Source organism: Oryzias latipes, chromosome 18 (assembly GCF_002234675.1).
Source record: "Oryzias latipes chromosome 18, ASM223467v1".
Taxonomy (NCBI): domain Eukaryota; kingdom Metazoa; phylum Chordata; class Actinopteri; order Beloniformes; family Adrianichthyidae; genus Oryzias; species Oryzias latipes.
The window spans coordinates 11619740-11636637 of record NC_019876.2 but is presented as its reverse complement, the minus strand read 5'-3'; the positions used below and the strand labels follow the sequence as shown (position 1 = coordinate 11636637).

The 16898-nt window shown below is 39.6% G+C and overlaps 1 protein-coding gene and 1 long non-coding RNA gene across 3 annotated transcripts in view; one reads left to right on the top strand and one right to left on the bottom strand.

The window, feature by feature from the left end:
* Positions 1 to 16898, top strand: part of adamtsl1 (ADAMTS like 1) — a 124906-nt gene that overhangs the window by 29360 nt on the left and 78648 nt on the right. The gene's annotated exons all lie outside the window — the stretch shown is intronic.
* LOC110017070 lies at positions 9606 to 10940 on the bottom strand. The gene is made up of 2 exons (XR_002292382.2): positions 10600 to 10940; positions 9606 to 9972 (listed from the first exon to the last, which is right to left on the bottom strand). It is a non-coding gene; the product is annotated as an uncharacterized LOC110017070 (long non-coding RNA).

The following is a 16898-nucleotide window of genomic DNA, read 5'->3' as shown; positions in this document are numbered from 1 at the left end:
TAAGAGGGGTGTGCCAAAATATCGATATGGTGATATATCGCGATATTTAGTCCCATGATTGATTCTCGATGCGTTTTCATCAAGTATCAACCTTTTATTTACGTTTGAAGACCCTCTAAAACTTTATATTAATCATCCTTTGGTAAGACTATTCTTTGGAGGGTCGATGGGGTGCGCTTGTTGCGAGATTGGCTATAGCGGGCAGGCGAAGAAGAATACACATTCAAACAAAGATGGTGGAGGGGAAAAACAAGGAAAATATCGAGAGCAGCAAGTTAAAAGACGCGCCGGCAGCATTGAAGCTGCATCACCCGGAGTTGTGTGAGAAAGCCGTGGCTGTTGCTGGCCTGAAGCCGACACAGCCCGGCGTGGATACCTTTTTCCAGGCGAATGTACCACCGTCTTTTGCGAGAGCAGAGGCAACAACAAGCGGGATTCCAAATGTGGCTCTGTCCCTGCAGCGACGTGGAGAACGAGGGATTTCAGTTTTTATTGAATGCATTAGAGCCACGCTTTGACGTTCCCTCTCTGAAAGCTGAAAAAATGATCCCTGCACTGTACACCCAGACCAGAGCTATGGTTGAGATGGAAACAGCAGAAAGAGAGGCATCCCTGCCCTTAGACCCCCTTCCCCTCAAAGCAGCGGTAGACGAGCAGCGTCTTGATGCTAAAAAGCCTGTGGTTCTCAAGAAAAACATGAATATATAAACATAAATCACATGCAGCTTTTCCCCAAACCTTTTGTTTACAAAGATGTTTACTTTTAGATGCACTTTATGTTCATGTATTTTTCCCCTGGTTATTTATTTTGAAAGCAGTTTATATCTTAAATAAGTTCAAAGAAAAGTCCTAGCTACTTGATTTTATTTTTCTGGGAGAATTTTATTTTTGTTTACACCACATTTGCACTAAATGGTGTTATTTATTTTTTAACAAAGACACTATAATTTGTTCGCAGAATTATTATCTGATTTACAGCTATTTCTTTTAAATAATGTGAGAGCTATGGCTTTGTTTTTCAAAAGTTAATATCAATGGCAGCTACTTGACTTATTCATTTTTTATCCTGTTTACAACCATTTTTTTTTACAAAATAATGGCTGCTGTTCATGTTCACTAGTGTTTAAACCGAATTTTACAGATATTTCCAAATGAAAATTGTCATCGTTTGTCAAAGACAGAGTATTACTGATTTCAGCAATGTTACACAGAGGTCTGTTATTCATAACATCACGTAGGACACAAGTTGTTCATTATCATTGTTTAAAAACATAAAAATAAATTGAGAAATATTTTCCAAAAATCTGTTTTTCAAGTTCTTCTTTCTTAAAATTTGATATATTGCCCGTACAGCGCTAACATGTAATACATGTTCTGTAGCTCAGTTTTATGTTATTTTTCTCTTTATTCACTTGAACAATTTGATCCTTCAATAATGGAGTTATGTGGGTTTTAAAAAGCGGGAAATATTTAAAAGGATTTGTGCTAGAGTAACAAAGCAAACATATGTCTTGTATGCAACTGTAATTGTTACTTTAAAAAGTTATAGTATATAAATAGTTATTTAACATTAAGGAGTAGTTAAATTTGTTTTTCATTACATTTAGTTTCATGAATAAGTTTTATTTGGCCCTTTGAGGACAGCCACCATGCTGATGTGGCCCTCAGTGAAAATGAGTTTGACACTCCTGCTTTACACCAACGATGAGCAATCCATAAACCCTTGGGGGCCACTGTCCTTTTTGTTTTCCAGATAACCTTGCCCTTAGACCCTTGAACCAGGTGTTGGGAACATTAGATCCTGCCTTTAAGGAATAAAGTTGTCCACAGCTGCTTGATGCTACGTTCACACCAGTCTCGGCAGCGCGCGTTAAGGCCCGTACACACCGGGACGAATATTCGCCAGGCGTTATTCGCCAGCGTTTTTCGCCACGTTTTTTGTGTTCACACCCAGGCGATTTTCGCTGACGATGAGTGGAGTGAACATGCAATTTCATTCCCTGACATTAGATGGCGCTTAATGTAAAACAGAAATACTCCTGTACACAAGGTGGCGCTGCGCAACTTTACGCTTCTTAAAGTCGCTTTTCACTCAGAAGAAGAGAGCAAGTATTTACACGCTTGTCAGAATCAAACAAAGAAAACATGAATATTTCAAGCACCAGTAGCTCCAACTGGTGCTTGGTTCGGGGATGTTTTAGAATGTCCGTCATTATTGCTTCGCGGCTGTGTAGACGCTACTTGGCGTCTATCTTCTTCGCTGGTATGTGTGCTCAGCAAGGCAGTTTTGTGTTTGAGCGCCCCCAAGTTGTGTTTTACTGTAACTTCAGAAGCTCCAGACACGTGAGCAAAAGCGCCATTCTCATTGGTCGAGTAGATTTCGACGCGACGCGTCGAAAAAAAAAAACGAACCCGAGGCGTTTTTTTTTTTTGACGCTTTAACGCCTGGCGTTTTTTCGCGTCGGTGTGCACACTCTCGTTGGTGCCCTTTGTTTAGTCACGAGGCGTTAAACGTCGGCGAAAATCGCCGGCGAAATTCGTCCCGGTGTGAACAGGCCTTTAGATTGACCGCTTCCATTAAAAAATCTATATAAACGCACATATATGCGTGTTTCAGGTGTCCCCATTCAAAACTCTCGCATTCAAGCATCGCTACGCAAGTTTTTAAGCCTATTGTTGGGCTCTACATAGAAACTGCCCTGCCATTGAACGTGCGTTTATTGTTAAACCAGTTGTACTTTGACCAATCAGAGATTCGGATTTGGTCTAGATTAGAGGAAATCCGGTAGTGACATATGGGTAGCTTTCTCTTGTATTCACGGAATGCCAACAATTTGAAAAGTAATCATTAAGGAGAAATTAATAACTGGTTTGTGCCCGGCCAGAATTATATGACACCAAGTCTTTCATATATCAGAATACAGCTGTGACAGAAAAGCCTGCAGCGAGATTTGCACCGCTTCGACATTTTGCACCAAGCCATTTCCATCTGTGAGTACGTGCTCTAGTATCGAGAGCCGCATTCTTGAACGCACATCCCATGCACAGCGCGTGCAATTGAATGGCAATTGAAATGTGGTTTAGACAGTTTTAGTGTCCTTATGGATGAATATCTACTCCAAAGTTGGGGGACTGAAGTTTTCATTTTGTGATCAGAACAAAGATTAAAAATAAATTTGTGCTTGGTACCCAGTTGGTCACTGGTCCTATGTCCCCAAATATTTCCCCAGTGTTGCCACAGCTGCTACTTAAAACCCTTTCAGAGTGGAACAACACAAGAAAACTGTAAAAGACTGACACAGCCCGTCTGTGTCAATCAAATAAAGTTCCTACATTTCTTAGAGTAAATTGTGTCTCCTCAAAGAACATATTTCTTTAAGGCAAAACGTTTGACTTCTCCTTTTGTGTGATGGAAGACTTTTCTTTGCTGGGAGCCAAAGTCATTGAGCTAAACATAAGCTGTTCTAAGCACTAATGCAGCAAGCCATTTGAACCTTTGTCATCAATCATCTCCAGACAGTCACCTTTGGGTGTGAAATTGCCCTGGTGTTTAAATCAGTCTTGCAGCAGAAACACATTTACTAAATGGTGAACTTGCTGGCCGGCAATGCGTGGAACGGTTTGCTGTAATTGTGCCACCCAGCTGTCTCCTCTAATCCTTCTACGAGCTGATATGATGAAGGAGAACAGATGCTGGGAGATGTGTGTCCACTGCTTCCCAGATTGCCCTTGTTTTTATGCTTTCGGCCCTTATTAATGGTAAAATACACCATCACAGCTGCTTAACGCCCCAGATACTTTGAGGTATATCAGTCGCAAAGTTATTGCTCACTCAGTTTAAACCATATCGTGTTTTGTTTTTAATGCAATATAAACAGTAGAATGTTTTTCTGTCTTTTTAAAAAAAAATCAGCTGTGGATGGAACAAGTATCTCTTTCCAGCGACCACTGTGGTAAAAAACGTTATAAATCAATGGAACGTTTAAGGTAAATGAATAGTAGTTTTGTGTTTATTTTTTTTTCTCCAGATTTTTTTCCCCTTCCTTTCAGTCATGGACAAGCAGGTTTAAGTTTCCAGTTGTCACAGCTTTTTCTTTTAATTGGTGGACGTTGTGGTGCAGAGATAGAGCGACAGACCTCTGATCAGAGAGTCACAAGCTTGGTTCCCGCCTTGCCGACTCATGTATCAAAGTGTCCTTGGGCAAGACACTGAACCCCACATTGCACCTGGTGGTTATAGGTTGGCACCAATGTCAAGCGGCGGACCCGCAGTCAGTGTGTGAATGTGCGTGAGTGGATGGGGCTGTGACTAGAGCTGTGACGGTGTGGGATTTTTGATCACCGCAGTGATGAACCAGCAGAGGACGTGGTGTCGCGGTTAACCGCAGCACCCCCCCCCCCCCCACACCCCCAAAAAAAGAAGCACAAAATTCCTCGGCGGCCGCGTCGGAAATTAATGCAAGTACAATGCAGTATTCTTTATTAAAAAATAACAGTGACAACTAGCTACTACCCATCTAACTAATGAACTACTATGTAGGTGTTGTAGAATGACTACGTGTATGTGTGTCAGCGCGCTGCGTGTGTAGGAGGAAGGAGCGCACACAAGTGCGTTGCGTTGTGTTGTCACCTTTCCAGTAGCCATTAAGGCTGACACCCATGAAGAACACGGTACAGGAGGCTCCGCCTTTGTTTATACCGACACGTAACTTTGCGCTGCACAAAATAGTTCCTAAGCAAAACATGTAGTGATATTCATCGAAATCTAACAGTTCGTGTTCATGTTTGGCGTTACAAACTGAAGGAGAACAGTAGCCCCCCCACAACACAAAATCATCCGGAACGCACGCAGCTTGTAATGGAAATGAATACAATGGAAATGAATAGTTAGAACGCAGTAAATTTGTCATATTTCCTCGCGAGACGGAAATTTCTGTTGTAGAATCAATGAGGATGTGTGTGTGCTGCTGAAACCGCACAAGTGTGTGTGTGAGAAGAGCGAGCCGCGCAAGAGGTGAGAGGCGGGGCGCAGGGAGTAAAGGAGAATAGTGATAAAAGGTTTCCCCCAGAAACCCTTGAAGTCTGAACACAGGACTAGCAGAAAAGGTGAATTATCAGCAAAGATGAAAGTGTTTAATGTGTTTATTATAGTTCCAATCACGCACCATATGGAAAACTTTAAAAAAAAACTTTCCAAAAAAAAAGTCACCGAGGTGATGCAGTTATCGCCACACCCCTAGCTGTGACTGTAAAGCGCTTTGGACCTTCAGAAAAATGCTATAAAAGTATACACCATTTGTCACAGCATGATTAGGATTTTATATCGTATCATTTTAATGCCAGTTCTGCTTTTTCATCATTTTATGTTTTACAAAGGGTCCACAAGTGTGGTCTCCTGTTTTGTTTCCACCATTTCTGACCATTTCTGACATGCTTGAGTACTTTCTTTTGAAAATCTGGAAAGATTTGATGGTCAGTCAAAGCTAATTTCAAGTATTTCTTACAGCATTCCGGGTTTAAAAAAAAAACGAATGGCGCATCTAGTAATTTTACTTTATGTTTAGAGACTTTTTGAGACTCTGACGTTAGGCACACATTGTTATTGGTCTACAAGCACTGGTTGCTGAAATAGACCCACCGTTTGTCCTATTCTACTCCAGTGTGTTTACAGTTACAAAATAATTTTTACTTTGTATTGACTTTTTCCTTAAATGTTATTAAAACCAAGCCTTTTTACTATTTTTATGGTCCAGCTATGAATATTTTGTGTTTGGTGTTACACACCAGATGTAAAAAGTTTCAGGTGGTGGAGGGACTGGGGCCAGCACTTTTTAAATTTTCTTTTCTTTAGACTTTATATGTAAAAAGGTAGATGGGTACATAAGTGTGGCTGTTTTAAAGTTAGTGCCAAAGTGACATCAAGAAAATCAAGAAATTAACAAAACCCTAAAAAAAATCAAATTGCATCTAAAAAAAAACTTTTTTAAATACATAATAAAAAAGTTTTTCCTCTAGAGATATGGTCTCCCAGGTCTCCATTTGCTGCTGAAAAACCTTCTGAAAATGATTAAGGATTTGTGCAGATGCAGTTTTTAAGCTCAAATGGGCATTTTTGTGAGAGATTCAGGTCCAATTTCAAATCTTTAACTGGTACTTTCTTCAGAAACAGCAGCATTTGGCGATTCTATTTTGGTTTACTACTTATTTAGATTTTATAAAAAAGTTTATTTTTCCTACTGCAACAGCAGTAGCCTTAACCCAGGGGTGCCCACACTCTTTTGGCACGTGAGTTACTTTTGAGACGACAATGTCTTGAAGATCTACCTATAAACATATATATATATATATATATATATATATATATATATATATACACATACAGTACAGACCAAAAGTTTGCCTTCTCAATCAAAGAGTTTTTTTTACTTTCATAACCATGAAAATTGTAGAGTCACACTGAAGGCATCAAAACTAAGAATCAACACGTGGAATTATATACATAACAAAAAAGTGTGAAACAACTGGAAATATGTCATATTTTATGTTCTTCATAGTAGCCACCTTTTTTTTATTTTTTTATTTTTTTAACTTGTCCTGTCCAACAGCTGAGCAAACAGATGAGAGCTGAAAGCCTTTTGTGTTGGACATATTTTACTTTTACAACAGGGGTTATGAATCTTATGATACGCCAGATGTATATTTAAATAAACCCCTTTTGTAATTTCAGCTGAACTTTATTCATGTTAATTATATTTGTTAATATTTTTTGTTGGACCAGATGGAAAAGAAAAGGAGGAAAGAAGAGAGAGGGATGACAGATAAGGGGGGGAGGGGATTATAGTAGCGAGGGTAAGATCATGAAGCGTCAGAAAGCAACAAGTTGCTGGAGCTTTATAATCACAACTGACAGGATAAGATGCATGAAAAATCTAAAATGGACGGGGCCTGTCCACACACACACACACACACACACCCACACACACACACACACACACACACACACTCAAAGGTTACAAACACACCTGTTTGCTTCAAAAGTGTTCACACATAAGTGTACATGGACATAGTACCACTAATATTCACACACGCATACTTATGCATTCAGACTAACACATGTGAAACATCTCATTCAGTCACGCAAACTGTTAGTGCAAAGGTGAGATAGCACCTGTGCTTGAGTGAGTGTTTATGTTCTTCTGGGGTGGATGATGGAATGTAAAAAGAGGGAGAGAACCCAGCCGCCCCCCCACCAAAGAACCCCCCCCCCCCCACCGCAGCAGCAGCGGCAGCAGGGATCCCCCCAACACCCGCACAGTACAGCAGATAGAGAAAGACTGCCTGCCGGGCAACCACATCTGCCACCCTGGGCAGGGCCAGAGCCAGAGAGCAGGGGGGCGCAGGAGGCAGAGAGTGCAACCACCTTTTGCTTTGATTACTGCTTTGCACACTCTTGGCGTTCTCTTGATGAGTTTCAAGTGGTAGTCATCTGAAATCTTCCAACAGTCTTCCAACAGTCTTGAAGGAGTTCCCAGAGATGTTTAGCACTTGTTGGCCCTTTTGCCATCACTCTCAGCTCACCCCGAACCATCTCGATTGGGTTCAGGTCCGGTGACTGTGGAGGCCAGGTCATCTGGCGCAGCACCCCATCACTCTCCTTCTTGGTCAAATAGCCTTTACACAGTCTGGAGGTGTGTTTGGGGTCATTGTCCTGTTGAAAAATAAATGATGGTCCAACCAAACGCAAACCGTATGGAATTGCATTCCGCTGCTAGATGCTGTGGTAGCCATGCTGGTTCAGTATGCCTTCAATTTGGAATAAATCCAACAGTGTCACAAGCAAAGCACCTCCACACCATCACACCTCCTCCTTCATGCTTCACGGTGGGAAGGAAAAATCAAAACACAAAAAAAAGCAGTTTCACTTAAATAACATGATTTAGAATCCTATAAAAACAAGATCAAGACAAAGGAATTAGACATATATCTATCTATCGATCGATACACACATACACACGGTTCAGACCAAAAGTTTGGACACACCTTTTCATTCAAAGAGTTTTTTTTATTTTCACGACTATGAAAATTGTAGATTCCCACTGAAGGCATCAAAACTGGGAATTAACACATGTGGAATTATATACTTAACAAAAAAGTGTAAAAAAAACACCAGAAAATATGTCATATTTTATGTTCTTCAAAGTAGCCACCTCTTGCTTTGATTACTGCTTTGCACACTCTTGGCATTCTCTTGATGAGCATTGATTAGTCATAACAAAGAGGACGGGACTTCGAAAGATCTTTAAAGAAAGTCTGTGGTGAAAAATGCCCAAAGAAAGGTAGTTGCTTTTTGTCCCCAATTATTTTTGGTGATATGGACGCCGCCATGTTGAAACTAGAAATCGTTACTAAGCAGTGAATGGTCCAAATTGCTTTGAGTGACTGTTGGAAGTCCACACCCCTTCCGTTTGAAAGCGGGCTTGGAGAATCTGTCATCAAACTTTTTAAAACATTCAATGTGAGACCACATATTTTTATTGAGGCATCTGATTGGGCAGTTTAGAACCTAAATAATTTGCACTATAGAAAACATATGAAAAAATTAGGATTTGCAAGAACATGTTAAAAAGGTTGTAGAATAAGAATGGTTATTCTTACAAATTGAATGACTGAGTATTTGCTGTTTATTTCACCATAGAAGTCTATGGGATTTTGGCCTCTTTAAGGCAATAGATACTTCCTTTTTAGGACACAAGGGGAGACAGGTCACTCACTCCAGTTCTCATATACAGTCAATGTTACAAACACTTTACCGAAATACGGTGCTGGACATTATTTTCCTTACATTTTTGGGTTTGTAACACGGAAAAATAAATATCCTCCTGACTACTGGAGAGAGAAAAGTTTTGTTCAGTCAAAAAAAACGTTTTTAGTCCACCAAAAACTACAGTTCCCAGAATCTCATCCCTTCACATTTGGTATCAATGAAATGTCCCAAATGTCCTCTGTAGGTACTAAAAATAGTTAATTCAGTAGAATGCAGTGGCTGGGAGTTATTCAACTTTAGGTATAAAATTGCATTGCTGATCATCAGGAGAAAAGGACAAAATAGTCTCATACAGACAACACAGAGGAAGAACAATGCAAGGTAAAAGAAATAGCTTATTTAATTTCATCATTATGTGCAAAGAATTTACAAGTATTCTCCAAAGTGTTTTTTGAATATAATAGCGACTCGTCGCATTTCGGGCAGACACTCGGCAGAATTGCAGGTTACTCCCCTAGGGCGGGTCAGTTAATTAACCCACCTGCTTAGCGTCCTATTTAAGTCAGGTGTACAATTGTTCATTCTCTCTTACCTTCAGCGCTCATTCTTTTCCCCTCCCTCCTCCCCGGCTTCCACCTGTGGGCTCCGTTACGGGGGTTGTTACCCGAAAGTGTATAGAAAAAATAAGTGTCTCAAGGAATTGAACGGAGCCTTATGCCAAAACGAAGTTGTGAATCAAATTGTGAATGTTAACCTAAAGATGTTGTGAAATAAATATTCTTCTGCAAGAGTTGTCTGACTGAAATAAAATATAATGTACATATCTATAAATCTTAGAAGTGCAGTCTTTTTTTTTTTAATATTTACATCTTTTTGAGAGCTTTGCATTCTGGATGAGTAGGGGATTCCTCCAGAAATGTTTGAACAGCTGTTGCAATGCAGTAAAAGACACCTGTTGAGGTGACTTGGATATCTGTCTCTTGAGAGGCAAACTGAGGACATTCAAGAGTGATCTGCCAGCGAATGACCATCTTGCAGAGCTGGATTTGAGATGGGGTGACCATTGTTGTTATGGAGAAAAGGTGGAAAGGAGGTGGATTTGAATCTCCACAGGCAGGAGCATGACCAACAGTCACGTTGACAGATGGCAACACTTGAGAGCGCTGGATGTCCTGCTGATCGTCCACACGAGAGGATGAAAGGGATACCTTGAAGAAGACAAGAGGAAGACATCATCCGTCGGCACGTAAACATGCAGCAGTTCAGCTTTTTGTTTGCACTTTGAGATGTGCATTTTAAAGTTCAAGTTCAGCCGTGAGTCACTGTTTCCATTTCTAGAGACATTTTTCAGGTTTTCAGTGCTGGCAGACGCTGTTGTTAAAGTCCCTGCAAAACTTGCGTATGTCTGCACTGATAATGATGTCTATGTGGCACTACATCTCTGCCAGATGCTAGATTTGAAAGAAAAACCTCAATTAGAGTTAAAGTCATGTTAGTTTTCACACACCTAAGTGTATTTGGGAGCAGTGAGCTGCAGACACTGTCGTGCTTGGGAACCATTTGGTAGTTTACCTCCTCGATTCAACCCCTTAATGCTGATTTATGCTGGGAGGCATTGGTACCAATTTTAAGTCTTTGGCATGAATCAACTGTGGATTTGAACCCCTGACCTTCCAGTCTCGGGGCAGACACCCTATCATAAGGCCACTGATTTGGTGAGATAGGAAAATGTAATTTAACTTTATACTTTTAAGTAAGACAATAACATGAGGCAAGTTGGAACTTTTCTGCCTTTCATGTTTGTCATTTTTAAAAACAATAACTTTAACTCTCACCTGTTTGCTGGAAGTCCATTTTTGCTCCCATTATTCCTCATTTGAAGCTCCATCTGCTGCTCGTAGTTCATCAGTGGATGGAAAAAATCTTTGGAGCTCCTCTTTCTGCAATACTTTTGGCGTATTACGTTAGGTCGGAGTTGCACGATCTCCAAGCTGTCACGAAAGGATAACGTGTCCAAACCCACTGCCATGACTTCAAGCTTTTCACAGATCCTGGTCTGGTGTTTGAGCTAGACTGCATAGAATGGAGGAACTGAGGCGAGGTGACGGTGATAAATGCTGCATATCTTGCAGATACCGGTCAAAACTCTGTGTTTATTGACTCCTCCGTACATTTATAGCATAGGTGTACGCCAGGTTCCAATGACATTCCTTCCTCTCCCGTTATCTCTGACGTCCTTATGGCGCTCTGTTTTTGTCGGACATAGCCTTACATGGTTTCAATCAGCATTCCATATACAAGGCTTGGAAAAAAAACAGTGACCTTTGATTTATTACCCACCATAAAAAAGCAGCAGGAAGTTTGCAAGCACTTGACTGCACATTTTGCAATCCAGGGACCACAAATAAGAGATTCCTTTAGTCCTTGCTTGGAGGTTACGTATTAGTACCTTCGTGCATATATATGTTTGAAATTAAGATCAGGGTTGACGCATACTGGTTAAACTGTCTACTTGAAAACAGCCATGAGGGAATTTTTATCCAAATTGAACATTTTGTAACATACTCTTATAAATGTATTTGCCGTTGAATATTATAACAATTTCATTCATTCTGCTTGTTTTTTTTATGACACTGGGATAAACCGATACCTAAAACTCCTGTTTATTGGATATTAACGAAAATTGTGTTGATCAATTTCTATGTTTGATTAATTCTGTGTGTGATAGGGTTGAATTAAGGGGTTTTATTTTTTAGTAGTAGTTTCTTGGCCACACCTGTAATAAAAAAGAAAAGAAATCCTCTAAAAGAAAAATCTATTTTAAGATATCTGAATTTTATCTTTTTGTAATACCACACATTAAATTAGCATAAGAACATGTCTTGGTGTCTTTGTTGCTAAAAGTTTTTTACTGTCTTCTCTTTACAGAAGAATGGTAGTATCTTTAAACAAAAAAATGATTTGCATGTATATTTATTTAAGTGTGCCAACCTGTTCAGCACTGAATTGGGCTAAAATACAATGTTTTCTCTTAATCCAAGCCGTTTGTTGTCAAAAACTGAAAAGAAAACAATATTATTACCATAAACGTAAGCATTTTCTTTTACTAGATTATTTACTCAAGTTTTGCTACACAAGAAGCACATATTTAGCTAGCACTAACCTAAGAGGTCACGGGTGACATTCTGTGTTAATGTGCTAGTACCTGTTAGCACTATTGTCACATAGCTGACGTAGCTGAAATCTACAGACGTGAGATCATCAGAGGAGAGACAGGGTACTCGAGATCCAGGCGAGAGTCTTGCGATGCGACCTCCTTCCTTAACGCGCGAGCGCGGACGCAATGGAGCTTCTTGGCGGAAACTCGCGGTGAACATTAGTTCCGCCTTGGCGCAAAGTTAATACATTTGGGGGGGGGAAAATACACAAACAAAAAAACAGAAAAACCGAAACGGTACAAAAGTAATCTGAACCGAAATTGCTTTGCCGAGAAGGTTCGGTCCAACTACGTGCACCGTTACACTCCTAATACCTATAAAGCTTTTCTACCTTTTACACATCTTTTCTGCTGATTCACCCATGCACATACACCAGTTGATTCACACACATTTACTCTTGGATGGTGGGAGAACTAATGTTCGTCCAGAGGACACTTTGACACATGAGCAAGAAAGGCGGACTTGAACATGCAACCTTTCAGTCAAAGGTTGATTGCGCCTTCTCTGTTCCAAAGTCACTCTACTAGTCTTTGCAGGTAATAAATTCAACCTTAAATAACCTATCAACCTTTAAGTAATCTGAGATTATGTTGGCATCCATAGCCTCAAAAATTAATTTATTTGTGGGATAACAGTTTCTGTGCTTTTTGACTAGAAGAACTTGCTGTCAACATAATGTTTGGGAATAATCTCTTTTCACTAGAAGATACATCTAACTCCAAAGAAAATTTGTAATTTATTTTTCTACTTTCTTTGGGTTTCTTATTTTCATGCCTATTCTTCATGGTGGGAGTTGGAGTCTTTGGCAATGTAGCTGAGCTAAACTATACTTGCCACTCTTGTCTACTGGTTTGCGGGACAGACCGCCCTCGGGAGTCAGAGTAGTACATTAAGCTGATGGAAATTTGGCAGGGAAAATTGGAGACATGGTTTTGCTTAAAAGTCTGCCATAAAGAATAATCCAACCAAAATAGGAGAACAAGATCGAAGTCTGAGTTTTTTTTTTCGTTTTTTTTTTCTTGTGGGAATTGCTTCTCTCTTATCTTAAAAAAACCCTAAGGTGTTGTCTGGGACATGTCATCAGTTCCTTACTTCTAAAGTACTCCAAATGAGTTAATGTTTAAGCTGACATAATAGTCGATCACATTTTGTTCTTCATAGTAAATGTATAAAGAAAAGGATTGCTGGCACGATGACGTGAAAGTACATTGATGAGTAAGTATGTTTTCGTCCAAATGTGTTCAGTGAAAGTGGATTAACATTATTCTAACCCTGAGGTTTCACTGAAACAGCAGCCAACATTGGAATACAGCAGTGATTTTTGAGTGGTGTGGCATAGCAGAATTAGCTGTTTTCTGACTTTTATTTTTACCTGCATTGTGAAAGCTGTCACCACATCTAGGACAAGCACAATTCTGATATCGTTTTTGTTTTTTTGATGATCTATTTGGACGAACTGACTTGCCCCGGATTTTTTGTCTTGTTTCTTTCCCTTGATATGGAGTGATCTTTGAAATATCACAATATCACAGCCTATTAGAATGAACCCCATCCTGGTGTCCTGTTGAACTACACACACTCCCAGACCACTCCCACATGCTGGAGCTTATCAAATGCAGCAGTTTTTTCAAAGCATGTGACCTTGCACATTCATGCAGGCATTGTGCAAGAAAGGGACATCGGAACTTCGTCGTAATTCCGCCCCTACTCCGTAGGTCAAAGTCAACTTTATTGTCAATTCTTCACATGTGCATCACATACAATGAATCGAAATTCCGTTTCTTGCTCTCTCGTGTCTGTTCAGGAGAAGAAAAATAAAAAAGTATATGTATAAAATAAAATAGAATAAGTAAAAGGAAAGAAAAAGATACAATTTACAACGTAAAGCAATTTGCTATTAAACGTGTGAGTGCACTTAAGGCAATGTCTCAAGGTGTAATGTCGTAAAGACCAGTGAGGTGCGGTGAGGTTTATGACTCTTTTAGAGTCAGACATACAAATATTTATCTATCCATTTATTTGACCTGCTGAATCCGTTCCGGGGTCACTGGGCGGCTGGAGCCTATCACAGTTACTGTTGGGTGAAGGTGGGGTACACCCTAAAGTGGTCACCAATCTATTGGGGGGCCACACACTCTCACATAGTCACATTGAGGGACAATTTAGAGACACCAACATTTATCCTATGAAGCATGTTTTTGGACTATGGGAGAAAACCAGAGTGCCCGGAGAAATGCTCAAGGAGAACATGCAAACGCCACACAGGAAGGTCTTGGATTTGAATCAAATTCTTCTTGCTGGAAGGCGAACCCCTACCATTATGCTTCCCATTTAAAAAAATATGCTCCCATTCTATTTTCCAATTACCAAATATGTTTCATATATCATATCAGCATTCTTTTTTATAAATAAAAAAGGTTCATATTGGACCAAGGAAGAATGTAAAATTTGGCCGTTCTGTGTGACTCCAAAAAACACCAACAATGATACCTACAGACACAAAACGCACAGAATTCACACACTGTTCTTACCTTTACTTGCAAATGGAGTCCAAACGTCTTTCCTTTGGCACTAAAGTCTCTGTGGCTTTGGCAGAGAAGTTTTAGAACCATTTTAAAACTTTTAATTTTGAAGCTTACAGTTCTTAAGCTCCATTGGTGTTCATCTGTTATTTATTACTTCAATTTTGATTGAAACGTTTTGATAAATGACTGAGATATTTATTACACATGCCATTTTTGCAGTTGGTCAGAGAAAAACACAGAATAACGAAGTCCTATTGAACTTCATTAGCAACCGTCAAGGAAGAAATGTGAGCTCATGTGCGTCTTTTACATTGAGTCCTGCTTCACCTTCTGTCTTTTTAGTGTGTCCAAATATAAAATACATAATCTCTTACATGCAAAAAGAGGGCGACATACAAATGTCTATATGAAAACGTTTTTATAAAATTTTATGCAATAGAATAACAAAAGACAGGCGAGGCAGAGCTGACCTAACTACCTAATTCCTCTAATTAATGGGTTGATTGTTATAAAGCATTCATCCCATTGTTTTCCTGTTTCTCTTTATTTTGCTGCAACACAAAATTGCACTAAGAAGAAACAGCTGTTATATGTCTTTTCTACTTTACCTGGTTGGTGGCGTCATGGCATAACCTGTGAGCTGTGGTTCACAACTTCGTTGGTTCAATACCTGGTGCTCACATTTTTCACAAAAATATCTGTTATGTTATTGTGCTGTTTTCTCTTTATTTATGGACAACTTTAATCTTTTCTTTATTTATGTTTTTGCCAATTATTGCCCTTTTAAGTTTCATTTTAATTCAGCAACATTGCATTCAACCCCATTTTTTCTTCTGGAAATGCAGCTCCTTCTATTTAAAATAATTACAATGGTGCAAAGGTTGCATTTATAGCACAGATCAGTTGACAAATGTTTAATTTACTATTAGTAGACATCTCGTTATTGTAATGCCAAAGACCCTTACACCTCAAATGGGTAATACCAATGAGACCCTTGGTGGTCAAAACACGTGACATACAAGAAGAGAGGTAAGAGAGATATTATTGTGTTTAGACTAAACTTTATTATCAATATAAATTCAGTACTTCCTTTGAGTATTTCTGGTTTTAAAGCCTTTTATTTCTCCTTTACTTGCACATTACCCCAACAGCAAAAGCTTGAACCTGCTTTTTTCCAGAGTTTCCTATCTCTGCGCTCAAGAGGTGCAAAGCCCAAAACGTTTTCACACCTCCTGAATTTCTGCATCCAGCAGAATTTTAACTTTTCCCAAACCTCACCTCAGCTTAGTAAGCTTACCACTAACTCATGTGTTAGCAGATATGTTTCTAGTCGTGTGAAAAGGGGTTTTCACAACCACAAAAATTGCTTTTAAAATGAAAATTTGACAAATAAATCGAGATTTACCAAAACTGTGAGTCAAAATCGAGTTATTGACAATAAAAATCAATAGCAAGATTTAGATCTATTAGTAGCATGCAGAAACCTTTTCCCCAGGTTTCTTTTGTGCTTTTAGGCATTCAGGATTTTGTACTCTTGCACCAAAAAGCTGCTTGTTTTCTCATTTTGTTCTCCCACTCTACCACGCAGCGTGAAGTTGTAGCTTATTCCAGTTTCAGTATAATTATTCAAAACAATGAATGCACATTCAAAAGTCACAGAGAGCCATATTGTGTGACTGTAGAACCCCAACAGTGTGTGAGAAAACCGTTCATTTCTGTGGAGGGGGTGGACAAACCTCTCTAGGGAGGACGTGGCCGGCACATTCATCGGCCTCGATTCAAGCTTGAGCGAAGACATCTGGTCGCTGGACTTGTTTTCCCGAACATCTCAGCTGACAAGGGTTCTCTTAATTGTCACACGCTTGACTTCTATTTGGCCGCCGTTTGCGTAGTGTGTTCATTTTCAGCATCTGTGGCAGCGGGGATGCGCTTCACTGCTAAGTTAATCAAGTCTATAGGGATTCTTTTTTTTGGATTCGCCAGTTATTTTTTGTTGGAGGCTTCCTGTTTCGTTCGTTGTGTTTCCTTTATTTCATGCAGTGAATCCACTTGTGTATATCACTTTTTGGCATTAGGTGGCCTGGAGTGCATTTGACTACTTTCTCAGAAACATTTGAAACGTCTTCAGTTTCAATCAATTCCGATTTTGCAGAAAATTGTCAGAATCAGGAAAATTGTATAAATGGTCCAACATTTGCTCACCTTAAACAGACCCTTCTGCTAGATCTGCGCTACTCAACGAAACATTAATTAGAGTGCCTGTCGTTGCATAAACCCTCAGAGATGTAAGCGAGTGTGGCAGGGTTGATTACAAAGATTTGGACCGGATTGGATCTGTCTTCTCAAAGGGAACCTGACGGTTTTGCACATGGAGCTGGTGCAGGTTTTTTG